At 37.4% G+C, this 11,842-nt stretch overlaps 2 non-coding genes across 2 annotated transcripts; one reads left to right on the top strand and one right to left on the bottom strand.

Moving 5' to 3' along the window:
- Positions 1–881: 881 nt before the first annotated feature.
- On the bottom strand, positions 882–987 carry LOC128294450 (small nucleolar RNA R71). Its single transcript, XR_008284760.1, has one exon. It is a non-coding gene; the product is annotated as a small nucleolar RNA R71 (small nucleolar RNA).
- A 7,436-nt stretch (positions 988–8,423) lies between these two features.
- On the top strand, positions 8,424–8,529 carry LOC128294555 (small nucleolar RNA R71). Its single transcript, XR_008284865.1, has one exon. It is a non-coding gene; the product is annotated as a small nucleolar RNA R71 (small nucleolar RNA).
- Positions 8,530–11,842: the final 3,313 nt, after the last annotated feature.

Here is an 11,842-nt window from a genome sequence, read left to right as displayed (position 1 = left end):
AAAAAGATGGTTATTACTAGTACTTTTGGTTCCCTTGGGTATGATATCTCGGTCTTGCCATTACTATACTATTGTTCGATAGGTGCGCTTGCCTTTTCATTGTGATAATAGTTAGTCTAGGTTTGATCTTCATTATAAATATTTATTACTTGTTACGAATCACACGATCAAGTTTTTGGCGTCGTTGCTGGGGAACTAAAATATTAGGAACGCTAAATTTTTATTACTTTAGCCATTTATTTTTCTTGCAATTTTATTTTATTTTATTATTTATTAATTTACTTTTTTTCTCTTTCTTGGCAGGTTTTTATAGTTTATGACTAGAAGAAACCCGTCTGGAGTATTAATTTTTGACGAAGAAATCAATTGTACAATTCGCAAAAATCAAAGAGAAATAAGGCGTACCTTACGATACACAGAGAACGAAGGAGAAGATGATACTCAAACCCCAACCGGCAAGATGGCTAAAAACCAAGGCAATCAGCTACCTCCTGTAATTGCTGCTAATCAAAATCCTGCTCCACGTACTATCTATGATTATACTAAACCTTCTTTAACAGGAACTGAATCTAGCATAGTTAGACCTGCTGTAGCTGCAAATACTTTTGAATTAAAACCTAACACTATTCAGATGATACAGCAGTTTGATGGTTTGCAGGATGAAGATCCAAACGCTCACTTAGCAAATTTCCTAGAATTTTGCGATACATTGAAAATCAATGGCGTTTCTGATGATGCCATTCGTCTTCAGTTATTTCCCTTTTCACTGAGAAACAAAGCTAAACAGTGGTTGAACTCGTTACCACGAGGGTCTATCACTACTTGGGAACAAATGACCAAGAAATTTTTACTAAAATATTTTCCGCCGGCTAAAAGGGCTAAATTACATAATGATAGCTCTTCTTTTGTGCAGATGGATTTAGAAACACTTTACGATGCATGGGAGAGATATAAGAACTTACTAAGAAGGTGCCCTCACCATGGGTTACCACTTTGGCTTCAAGTACAAACATTCCACAATGGCCTGAATCCCTCGACTCGGCAAATGGTTGACGCAGCTACTGGTGGAACCATCAACAATAAAACACCGGAAGATGCCTATGAATTTATAGAGGAGATGTCACTAAATAACTATCAGTGGCAAGTTATGAGGACTAAGCTAACAAAAACAACCGGCGTTTATAACATCGATTCAGTCACCATGCTCTCTAATCAGGTAGAACTTTTCAATAAAAAGATTGACGGCTTACTTGGTTCTACGTAGGTACATCCAGTAATGAGGTGTGACTCAAGTGGTGGAGGTGTGCATACAGAATACCAATCCTTCAATCCTACAACTGAAGAAGAACAAGTCAACTATATGGGTAACAATAACTTCCAATCTCAAAATAACCCATATAGTAATACCTATAATGCAGGTTGGAGGAACCACCCAAATTTCTCCTGGGGTGGTCAAGGGAATCAAAAGCCACAAAATCCTTAGTGTTTTCAACAGCCACCAAATCAACAAGAGAAGAAACCAAACCTTGAAGAGATGCTTTCTAAATTCATCTCGGTGTCAAAAACCCATTTCCAAAATACTGAGACAGCACTTAAGAATCAACAAGCATCGATCCAAGGACTCGAAACTCAAATAGGCCAGCTGTCCAAACTAATCTCTGAACTACCACAAGGTAGCCTACCAAGTAATACTGAACCTAATTCGAAGGAATACCTCAATGCAATTAGAACTCAAAATAAGGACGGACTCATTGCACCCGAGCCAGAAATACAACAAAACAACACGATGAACAAAGGACGAGAAGAGGTAAACAATAATGATCACAAACAGGTAAGTACGAATCATGAACCTCGTGTGACATATCCTAAAGCGACGACGAAAGACAGAATAGAAGAACAATTCGGTAAGTTTGTCAAACTCTTAAAGAAATTACATATTAACTTGCCCTTTATTGAAGTTCTTTCACAGATGCCTAACCCAGCAAAATTCTTAAAGGAACTTCTGGCCAATAAAAGAAAATTAGATGCTACATCGCATGTGGAACTCAATGCAGTCTGCTCAGCTATTCTAAAGAATAAGCTACCTAACAAATTGAAAGATCCAGGGAGTTTTACAATTCCTTGCTTAATTGGTAGTTTATCTGTGAATAATGCTTTAGCTGATCTAGGGGCAAGTAGAAATGTTATGCCATATAAAATGTTTAAACGACTAGGTCTCGGTAAACCCAAACAGACTAGGATGAGCATACAATTGGCTGACAAAATAGTTAGATTTCCTAAGGGTATTATTGAAGATGTTCTCGTTAAAATTGATAAATTTATATACCCAGTAGACTTTGTCATCTTAGATATGGATGAGGACAACGAGGTACCTTTAATTTTAGGACGACCCTTTTTAGCAACTGCCAGAACCATTATTAATGTAGGCACAAGAGAGCTAACACTTCGTGCAGATGTCGACGCTGTAACACTTCAAGCACGCAACTCAGTCAAAACCTCTAAAACTCAAGAAAACGTTATAAAACCTGTCGAGGAAAAAATTAATACTCAATCATCCTTGTAGGAACCTCCTCGAACCAAGACAATGGAGATAGTGCACTATTATCATGTAGAGAACAAAGACACCCATGAGGAACTAAGGCTTCAAATAGATGAGCTAGATAAATGGCGAGCACACAAACCGAGAACACGTGATAAACCAAAACTACGCCAAAACAAGCCCGATACCTCTCCTAATAAACTTTAGGTTGGCAATAAAATCTTACTGGATACCGCAGATCCCCACATTGTCACTACCACACCAAATGAGGAAATCCCTCTTACGATACTCAATATTTTCCCATTCGGTATTATTGAGGTAAGTCATCCCAAGTTCGGTACTTTTAAGGTAAACAACACCCGATTAAAACCTTATTTTAAGATTGACAGCAGGAACGAGGAGTATGAACTCCTCAAACCACCATGATAAATCAACAAAGAGGTAAGTCGAGCTTAGACTATAAATAAGCTCTTCTCGGGAGGCAACCCGAGCACTAACATATTTTGATTTCTTTATTTTTAACTTCTTACACCTCGAATCAATTAACTTAGTCTTTGAATTGAAAAGTTTTTCAGCATACACGACCAGGCACATGGAAGTGCCTAAAGCTGTAGCCAAACAGGGGAAGAGACACGGCCGTGCGATACGGTCGTGTTGAAGCAGGACATGATTTCCCCAAAACACGGGGTGCGATAAATCCCTACGGTCGTGCGACATGGCCGTGAGTGAACTTGATAGGAAAAACACGGGCGTGGGGATAGAAAACCACGAGCGTGCTAGGGACAAGGCTTGATTTTGTTTCTTAAACACGGGCGTGCGACGCGCCCGTGCCATTCAGTTGTGTACAATAATACACGGGCGTGCTACCATAAAGCACGGGCATGGGAGAAGCGAACAACACTAGGTACTGCCGTGCGATATGGCCGTGTACCACACACGCCTAAGACACACGGGCGTGGGAGAATAGCCATCACGACCTAAAATTCCAAAATTCGAAACACACGGGCTCACCCTCATAAGTACACGGGCGTGGCCCTAGGCCGTGTGGCCCTCCCCTATATAAGCAAATCACTATTCATTTTCTTATTCCTTTCAAAAGCCCTAGATGAAATCTCCCCTTCTCTACTCCCTGATCCTTATTCTCAGCTACCACTACCCTCTTGTCCAGTTCATGTGGCAGCTTCATATGCTAACATCTCTGAGCACCTCATCCGATTCGAGCTTCAGTGTTTTCAACAATTTGACAACATTAATACTACTCTACAGCAGAGTTGTCAGCACCTTCCCATCTCATCGCCATCCATACCGTGAACCATCCAAAGATGAAGATGTTTAGAAATATTTATTTATTATTTTCTGCTTTTACTTATTATTGAAACTATTTCATTATTTTTATTAGATTTTAGAATTTTATTTTTATTCTTTATTTCGGTTATTTCTTTTTGAATCCTTATACTTCCTAATATCTCCTAAAAAGTTCCTAATTTTATCATAGTTATATAGAACTCCTCAGCTCATCATCACATAGGAACTACAACTCCACCGGGGAAGGTTCTCCACTACTGTCAAGTCCTGTTCGACCACGACCATAGCTACCACTAGATATAATATTCTTTTGGCGCAAGACTTATGCCCTAATGAACCTCTACGACTGTCAGAGTATCCTCCTCCACTCTCCACTCTCAAACCTATTACTCTCCAAAACTCTAAGTTCGAGGAATTCATCATAGAGGAAGTTTCACTTCTCTCCCTATCTTATTTTTATTCTCTAACATCTATCATTGTACATTGAGGGCAATGTACATCTTAAGTGTGGGGGGTATTTATTTCACTATTAGAAAAAGATCCCTGAATAATCACCTTGTTCTCATGAAAAACTCGCATATCATATTTAGGATAAATTTTAATTGATTTATGATTTTGATTGATATATTTTGAATTAAAACATAGGGATTTATGCATTGATTATTTAAACTTTAAGACATTAGAGAATCAAGCATGATAAGTTGATTTTTAAGAAATTAAATTATAGGTTGTTTCCCCAAGTCTAGGTATTACTTTGAATTAGAATTCACAAGTCTAAACATCAAAAAGCCATAATTTTTTGTGAGATTTTTGAGCATCTATTCATCCTTTCATGCTCTATTTTATTATTGCTTTGAGTGCGTCAGTATTGAACTGTTATTCTAGAACTTGCTTGATTATGCATGTCGAGACCACACCATTTGATTTGATATATCAAAATGATTAAGGCACTTAGGATTAACCCACTCATGCCATGAAAAGCCTACCTCCACGATTAACCCCTAGTAAACCCCCTTGAGCCCAACAAACCAATTCTTGTATTACCCTTAATATTAACCTTTAACCCATTATTGTTGAAATCCCCTAAATTAATCCCTATTTTTGTCGAGATTTGAGTTGAATAGATTGCCTAGCTATGTTTCGTTCTTGATATTTAGTCTATATTATTTAACTTGTTCTTAAAAAAAACACAACTATGTATGCATATCTATAATTTCATATTTCGAGAGAAGCTTTGTTGTACGCAAGTGAAGATTAACTCTTTTTCTAGTTAGGCAACTTTTCAATTCAATCTCGATTCTAACCATTTCTTTCAGCTTGTGACCACACCCCCTAACCAAGCCTCATTACAACCCTCTAAAGACCTTTTGATTGATGTATCATCTTAAAATTAAAGTGGTGGAGATTTGATTTTCACACAAGCCTATGGTAATGACTTTCCATTATTGACTATTGAGTGCTTCCTTTATTGTCCTTAAAACACCTCGAGTGATTTGAGTGAATCTTTAGTGAGGATGTAAAACTCTGTGATATTCTGAATTAAAGGTAATTACTCTAGTTAGACACTTATATTTTAGGGATAAAATGCTCAACTTGGAATGATTGAAACTTTTATGTTCTTTTAGTTAAATTCTCAATATATGATTACCTATGGATTAATTTGAGATATTATTGATAGAAATTATAAGTTGAAAAGGATTTATTTTGATTATGAGTTGAAAATTTTGCTTGAGGACAAGCAAATGCTTAAGTGTGGGGGTATTTGATAAACCGTAAATTATACATCTTTTTACCCCATGTTTAATGCATTTTATAGATGATTTCTCATTAGAATTGGTGAATTCGATGCTCCTAATGCTTTAATTTCATGTTTTGTACTCAGGAGAGCACCAAGAGTCAAAAGGAGCCAAAAATGAGCCAAAAAGGGACAAAAAGGACCAAATCGAGAAGATGACACGGCTTAAGCCTTGCCATACGGGTAGCTCACACGCCTGTGTCTTTCAAGGGTGTCAACCAAGGCTTTCACGATTCACATGGCCTAGCCATTGACCCACACGATCGTGTGCAATTTAACGGATCGAACATGGCCTGGCAATCACGTCACACGGCCGTGTCACACGGGCGTGTCCCTGCTGAGCCCAAGTTCAGTCCAATTTGAAAAAAGGACACTTTGGAGGGTTTTTAGGCATTCCAAAGCCTATAAATACGCACTAGAGGAGGAGAAAAGGGGAGACAGAGAATAGGGGTAAGGAATTACCCTAAGGAAGCCGATTGATCCATCTCAGAAGCCGGATTCATCATCAAGACTGAAGATCTCTCCTCAATTCCCCTTCAGGAGTTTTGGGTTTTCTTTATGTTTTGTATTCTTTATTCTTCTGAGATGTTTTCTTTTTTAGTTATGAACTAAATCCCCTAAATACCTAAGGGGAATGAAACCTAAGACGAATCTTGTTATTATTTTCTGAATCGTATGATAAATATTTAACTTGTTCTTAATTATGTGTTCTTAATTCTTGTTTTAATATCCCAGGATACTGATTCAAGACACGCTCTAATTCAGAGGATGAATAGAACCTATCTAAGAGTACATTTGCCATAATTAAGCGGAGTTTATTGAGCGCCTAGAAATAAGGTGACAAGATTTTGCTGGATTAGGGTGAAACCTAATAAGGGGATCCATAGATCGAGTTAATGCAACCCTAAAGTGTTAATAAGAGAAATGTCTCGGTTATTTAATCTAGGGATTAGACATTATTAGTCTTGAATAGGGATAATAACATAACTTAGGGATCTCTACGGTACAAGTTGAATGAAGATCGTCCGATTCAGAGCCAGAATAACAAGTAAAGTCTAGGTGGATTTTTCCTTAGGGATTATCTCAAGTCAATCGATTTTCCCAAAAGCAATTCCCCAAATCTTTTCTCTGTGCGTTCTTAGTTTAAATAATTAGTTAATTAAAACAAACTTAGGCTAGATAATAAAAAGATAGTTATTACTAGTACTTTTGGTTCCCTTGGGTACTATATCCCGGTCTTGCCATTACTATATTATTGTTCGATAGGTGCGCTTTCCTTTTCATCATGATAATAGTTAGTCTAGGTTTGATCTTTATTATAAATATTTATTACTTGTTACGAATCACGCGATCAAACATCAATAATTGTTTTAGCAGTTGCTAAAAAGGGCCTCCTAAAATCAAAGGGGTGTTATTATCCTCTTCTATGTCTAGAACAATAAATTCAACGGGAAATATGAACTTATCTACTTTTACTAGTACATCTTCAATAATACCCCTAGGAAATCTTATAGTTTTATCTGCCAATTGAATACTCATCCTAGTTTGTTTAGGTTTCCCAAGACCTAGTTGCTTAAACATTCTGTAAGGCATGACGTTAATACTAGCCCCTAAATCAGCTAATGCATGATTTATATCTAAACTACCAATTAAGTAAGGAATTGCAAAACTCCCTGGATCTTTCAATTTGTGGGGTAGCTTATTCTGTAGAATAGCTGAGCAGGCTGCGTTTAGCTCCATATGCGACGCTTCGTCCAACTTTCGCTTATTTATCAAAAGCTCATTTAAAAATTTCATTACATTTGGCATCTGCGACAGAGCTTCAATAAACGGTAAGTTAATATGTAATTTTTTCAAAAGTTTGAGAAATTTACCGAATTGTTTGTCTGAGCGGTCTTTCCTTGTCGCGTTAGGGCATGGGACAAGAGGTCTATATTCTTCATTCACCGTTTTGTTATGACTTATCTCACTTTTACCTTTGCTCACCACAGTTTCTTGCATCAATTTTGGCTCAGGCGCAATGAATCCTTCCTTATCTTGAGTACTAATTGCATTGAGGTGTTCCCTTGGGTTAGGTTCAGTATTACTTGGTAAGCTACCTTGTGGTCGTTCGGAGATTAGTTTGGATAGCTGGCCTATTTGAGTTTCGAGCCCTTGGATCGATGCTTGTTGATTTTTAAGTGCTGTCTCGGTATTTCGGAAATGAGTTTCTGACACTGAGATGAATTTAGAGAGTATCTCTTCAAGGTTTGGTTTCTTCTCTTGTTGATAAGGTGGCTGTTGAAAACCCTGAGGATTTTGTGGCTTTTGATTCCCTTGACCACCCCAGGAGAAATTTGGGTGGTTCCTCCAACCTGCATTATAAGTATTACTGTATGACTTATTTTGAGATCTAAAGCTATTGTTACCCATATAATTAACTTGTTCCTCTTCGGTTGTAGGATTGAAGGATTGATATTCTGTATGCACACCTCCTCCACTTGAGCCACACCTCATTACTGGATATACCTGCCTAAAACCAAGTAAAGCATCAATCTTTTTATTGAGAAGTTCTACCTGATTTGACAGCATAGTAACTGAGACGACGTTATAAACGCCGGTTGTTTTTGTTGGCTTAGTCCTCATGACTTGCCACTGATAGTTATTCAGTGACATTTCTTCAATGAATTCATAAGCCTCTTCAAGTGTTTTGTTGTTGATGGTTCCTCCAGCAGCTGCATCAATCATCTGTCTTGTCGAGGGATTCATACCATTGTAGAATGTTTGAACTTCAGCCATAGAGGTAACCCATGGTGAGGGAACCTTCGCAATAGATCTTTGTATCTCTCTCATGCATCGTAAAGTGTTTCTAAGTCCATCTGCACAAAAGAAGAGATATCATTATGTAATTTAGCCATTTTAGCCGGCGAAAAATATTTTAGTAAAAATTTTTCGGTCATTTGTTCCCAAGTAGTAATTGACCCTCGTGGTAATGAGTTCAACCACTGTTTAGCTTTGTTCCTCAATGAAAAAAGGAATAACCGAATAAGAATGGCATCATCAGAAATGCCATTGATTTTAAATGTATCGCAAAATTCCAGAAAGTTTGCTAAATGAGCGTTGGGATCTTCCTCTTGCAAACCATCAAACTGAACAAATTGTTGTATCATCTAAATAGTGTTAGGTTTTAATTCAAAAGTATTTGTAGCTACAGCAGGTTTAACTATGCTAGATTCAGTTCCTGATAAAGAAGGTTTAACATAATCATACATAGCGCATGGAGCAGGATTTTGATTAACCGCAATTACAGGAGGTAGTTGATTGCCTTGGTTTTTAGCCATCTCTTCGGTTGGAGGTTGAGTATCGTCTTCTTTCTCGTTATCTGTGTATCTTAAGCTTCACCTTATTTCTCTTTGGTTTCTACGAACTATTCGATCGATTTCTTCGTCAGAAAGTAATGGTCCTGACGGGTTTCTTCTAGTCATAAACTATAAAAACCTGCCAAGAGAAAGAAAAAGTAAATTAATTAGTAATAATAATAATAAAATTAATTAAATTGCAAGAAAAATAAATGGCTAAAGTAATAAAAATTTAGCGTTCCTAATATTTTAGTTCCCCGGCAACGGCGCCAAAAACTTGATCGCGAGGTTTCGTGATAGGTTTTAAATATTTATAATTACTCGTTCTTAAACTAACTATTATCGCTATGTAGGCAAGTGTACCTATCGAACAATAGTGTAGTTTTAACAAGACCGGATTGTCAAACCCAAAGGAACTAAAAGTACTAGTAATGACTGTCTTTTTATTATCTAGCCTAAGAATAATGGGGTTTTGTTTTAATTAACTAATTATCAAAACTAAGAATGCACAGAGAAAAGAATTGGGGAATTGCTTTTGGGAAAATCGATTGACTTGAGACAATACCTAAGGAAAAATCCACCTAGAGTTTACTTGTTATTCTAGCTCCGAATTGGACGATTTACTCATTCAACTTGTTCCGTAGAGATCCCTAAGTTATGTTATTATCCCTATTCAAGAATAATAACATCTAATCCCTAGATTGAATAACCGAGACTTTTCTCTAATTAACATTCTAGGGTTGCATTAACTCAATCTATGGATCCCCTTATTAGGTTTCACCCTAATCCGGAAAAATCTTGTCACCTTATTTCTAGGCACGCAATCAACTCCACTTAATTATGACAAATGTACTCTTAGACAGGGTCTATTCCTTCTCTGAATAAGAGCATATCTTGAATCAGTATCCTGGGATATCAAAACAAGAATAAAGAACAAGTTAAATATTTATCATACGATTCAAAAAATATAACAAGATTCGTCTTAGGTTTCATTCCCTTTAGGTATTTAAGGGTTTTAGTTCATAACTAAAAAGGAAAACATCTCAGAAGAATAAAGAATACAAAACATAAACCCAAAACTCCTGAAGGGAAATTGAGGAGAGATCTTCAGTCTTGATGATGAATCCGGCTTCCGAGATGGATCAATCAGCTTCCTTGGAGTAATTACTTACTCCCCCTTCTCCCTCTCCCTTTTCTCCTCTTCTACGGTGTATTTATAGGCTTTGGAATACCTATGAGCCCTCAAAAGTGGCCTTTTTCGAATTGGACTCAACTTGGGCTCGGCAGGGACCCGCCCGTGTGCGATTACTTCAGGCCACATTCGAGCCTGTTAGAATGGCACAGGCGTGTGCTATACCCGTGTGAGTCGTGCTCCAATTCTGCCAGATTGACACGGCTGTGTGGTCTGCCCATGTGAGGAGGTCCAAACTGTGTTGATCTCGTACTTTGGCCCATTTTCTCCATTTTTGGCCCGTTTCTCATTCCTTTCACTCTCCTATGCTCTCCTAAGTATAAAACATGAAATTAAAGCATTAGAAGCATCGAATTCACCAATTCTTATGAAAAATCATCCATAAAATGCGTTAAACATGGGGTAAAAATATGTATAAATTACAGTTTATCAGTCAAAGATTCATGGATCAAAAAAAGAAAGAATTTTTAGAACTCGAACAGGGAAACATGATTTTATTCAAATATGAACGAGAATTTGTTCAGCTAAGTAAATATGCCAAAGAATGAGTTCTAATCGAGGCTGATCGAGCATACAAAGCTAAAAAATTGAGTAAGGAAAAAAAATAGGCTGAAAGAGAGGCTCGGGTTTTTAGAAAAAGAACTATGAATAAGTCACAATCATTTGCTTCTAAGAAATTAAAGAAGTATTATGATCGGGTGACTACCTCTACAGGATATTTGGGAAGATAGCGAGGCTCTCAATGTTCTAACCCAAGGTCTTCATCTGCATCTTTGACCAGTATGGGCAGTGTTGGTAATCCCAAACCGAAATGTAAACATTGTAACAAATTTCATAATGGGGAATGTCGGTCTAGAAGTGGAGCTTGTTTTGGATGTGGTTCACTTGACCATTTTCTCAGAGATTGTCAAGAAATAGTGGAAAAAGAGATAGAACCAGCTCCAAAGCCTAGTAATCCTATCCCGAGAGACAGACCATGCCGTCATCCCGGTAATGTTGGTGGTAGTCGAGGTACTACCATGGATACAACAGTTAGATCTGAGGCACGAGCACCTGCAAGGACATATGCTATTCGTGCTAGAGAAGATGCCTCTACACTAGATGTCATTGCTGGTACATTTTCTCTACTTGATATTGCTATTACTGCTTTGATTGATCCTGGTTCCACACATTCATACATATGCACGAGCTTGGTGTCTACTAAAAATTTGTCTGTTGAATTCACTGAATTTGTGGTGAAAGTTTCAAACCCCCTGAGCCAGATTGTTACGGTGGATAAAGTTTGCAAAAACTGTCCATTGATGGTAATAGGTCATTGTTTTTCGGCTGGCTTGATGTTATTACAATTTGATGAATTTGATGTGGTTAATCGAAAATGATACAGTGGTGAATTGTAAGCAGAAATATATTGTATTGAAATGTGAGAGTGGTGAATTACTTCATGTTGAATCTGATAAACTGGATAGATTACCTAATGTGATTTTAGCAATATCAGGACAGAAATATGTCCGAAAGGGTTATGATGCTTACCTTGCATATGTGTTGGATACTAAAGTATCTGAGTCTAAGATTCAGTCAGTGCCGATTGTATGTGAATTTCCAGACTTATTCTCTAAAGAATTACTTGGTTTACCACAAGATAGAGAAGTGGAATTCTCTATAGATCTTGTTTT

The sequence above is a fragment of the Gossypium arboreum genome, chromosome 6, assembly GCF_025698485.1.
Source record: "Gossypium arboreum isolate Shixiya-1 chromosome 6, ASM2569848v2, whole genome shotgun sequence".
Classification (NCBI taxonomy): Eukaryota; Viridiplantae; Streptophyta; class Magnoliopsida; order Malvales; family Malvaceae; genus Gossypium; species Gossypium arboreum.
Note: the sequence above shows the minus strand (reverse complement) of the source record. Positions and strands in the feature narration are given on the sequence as shown.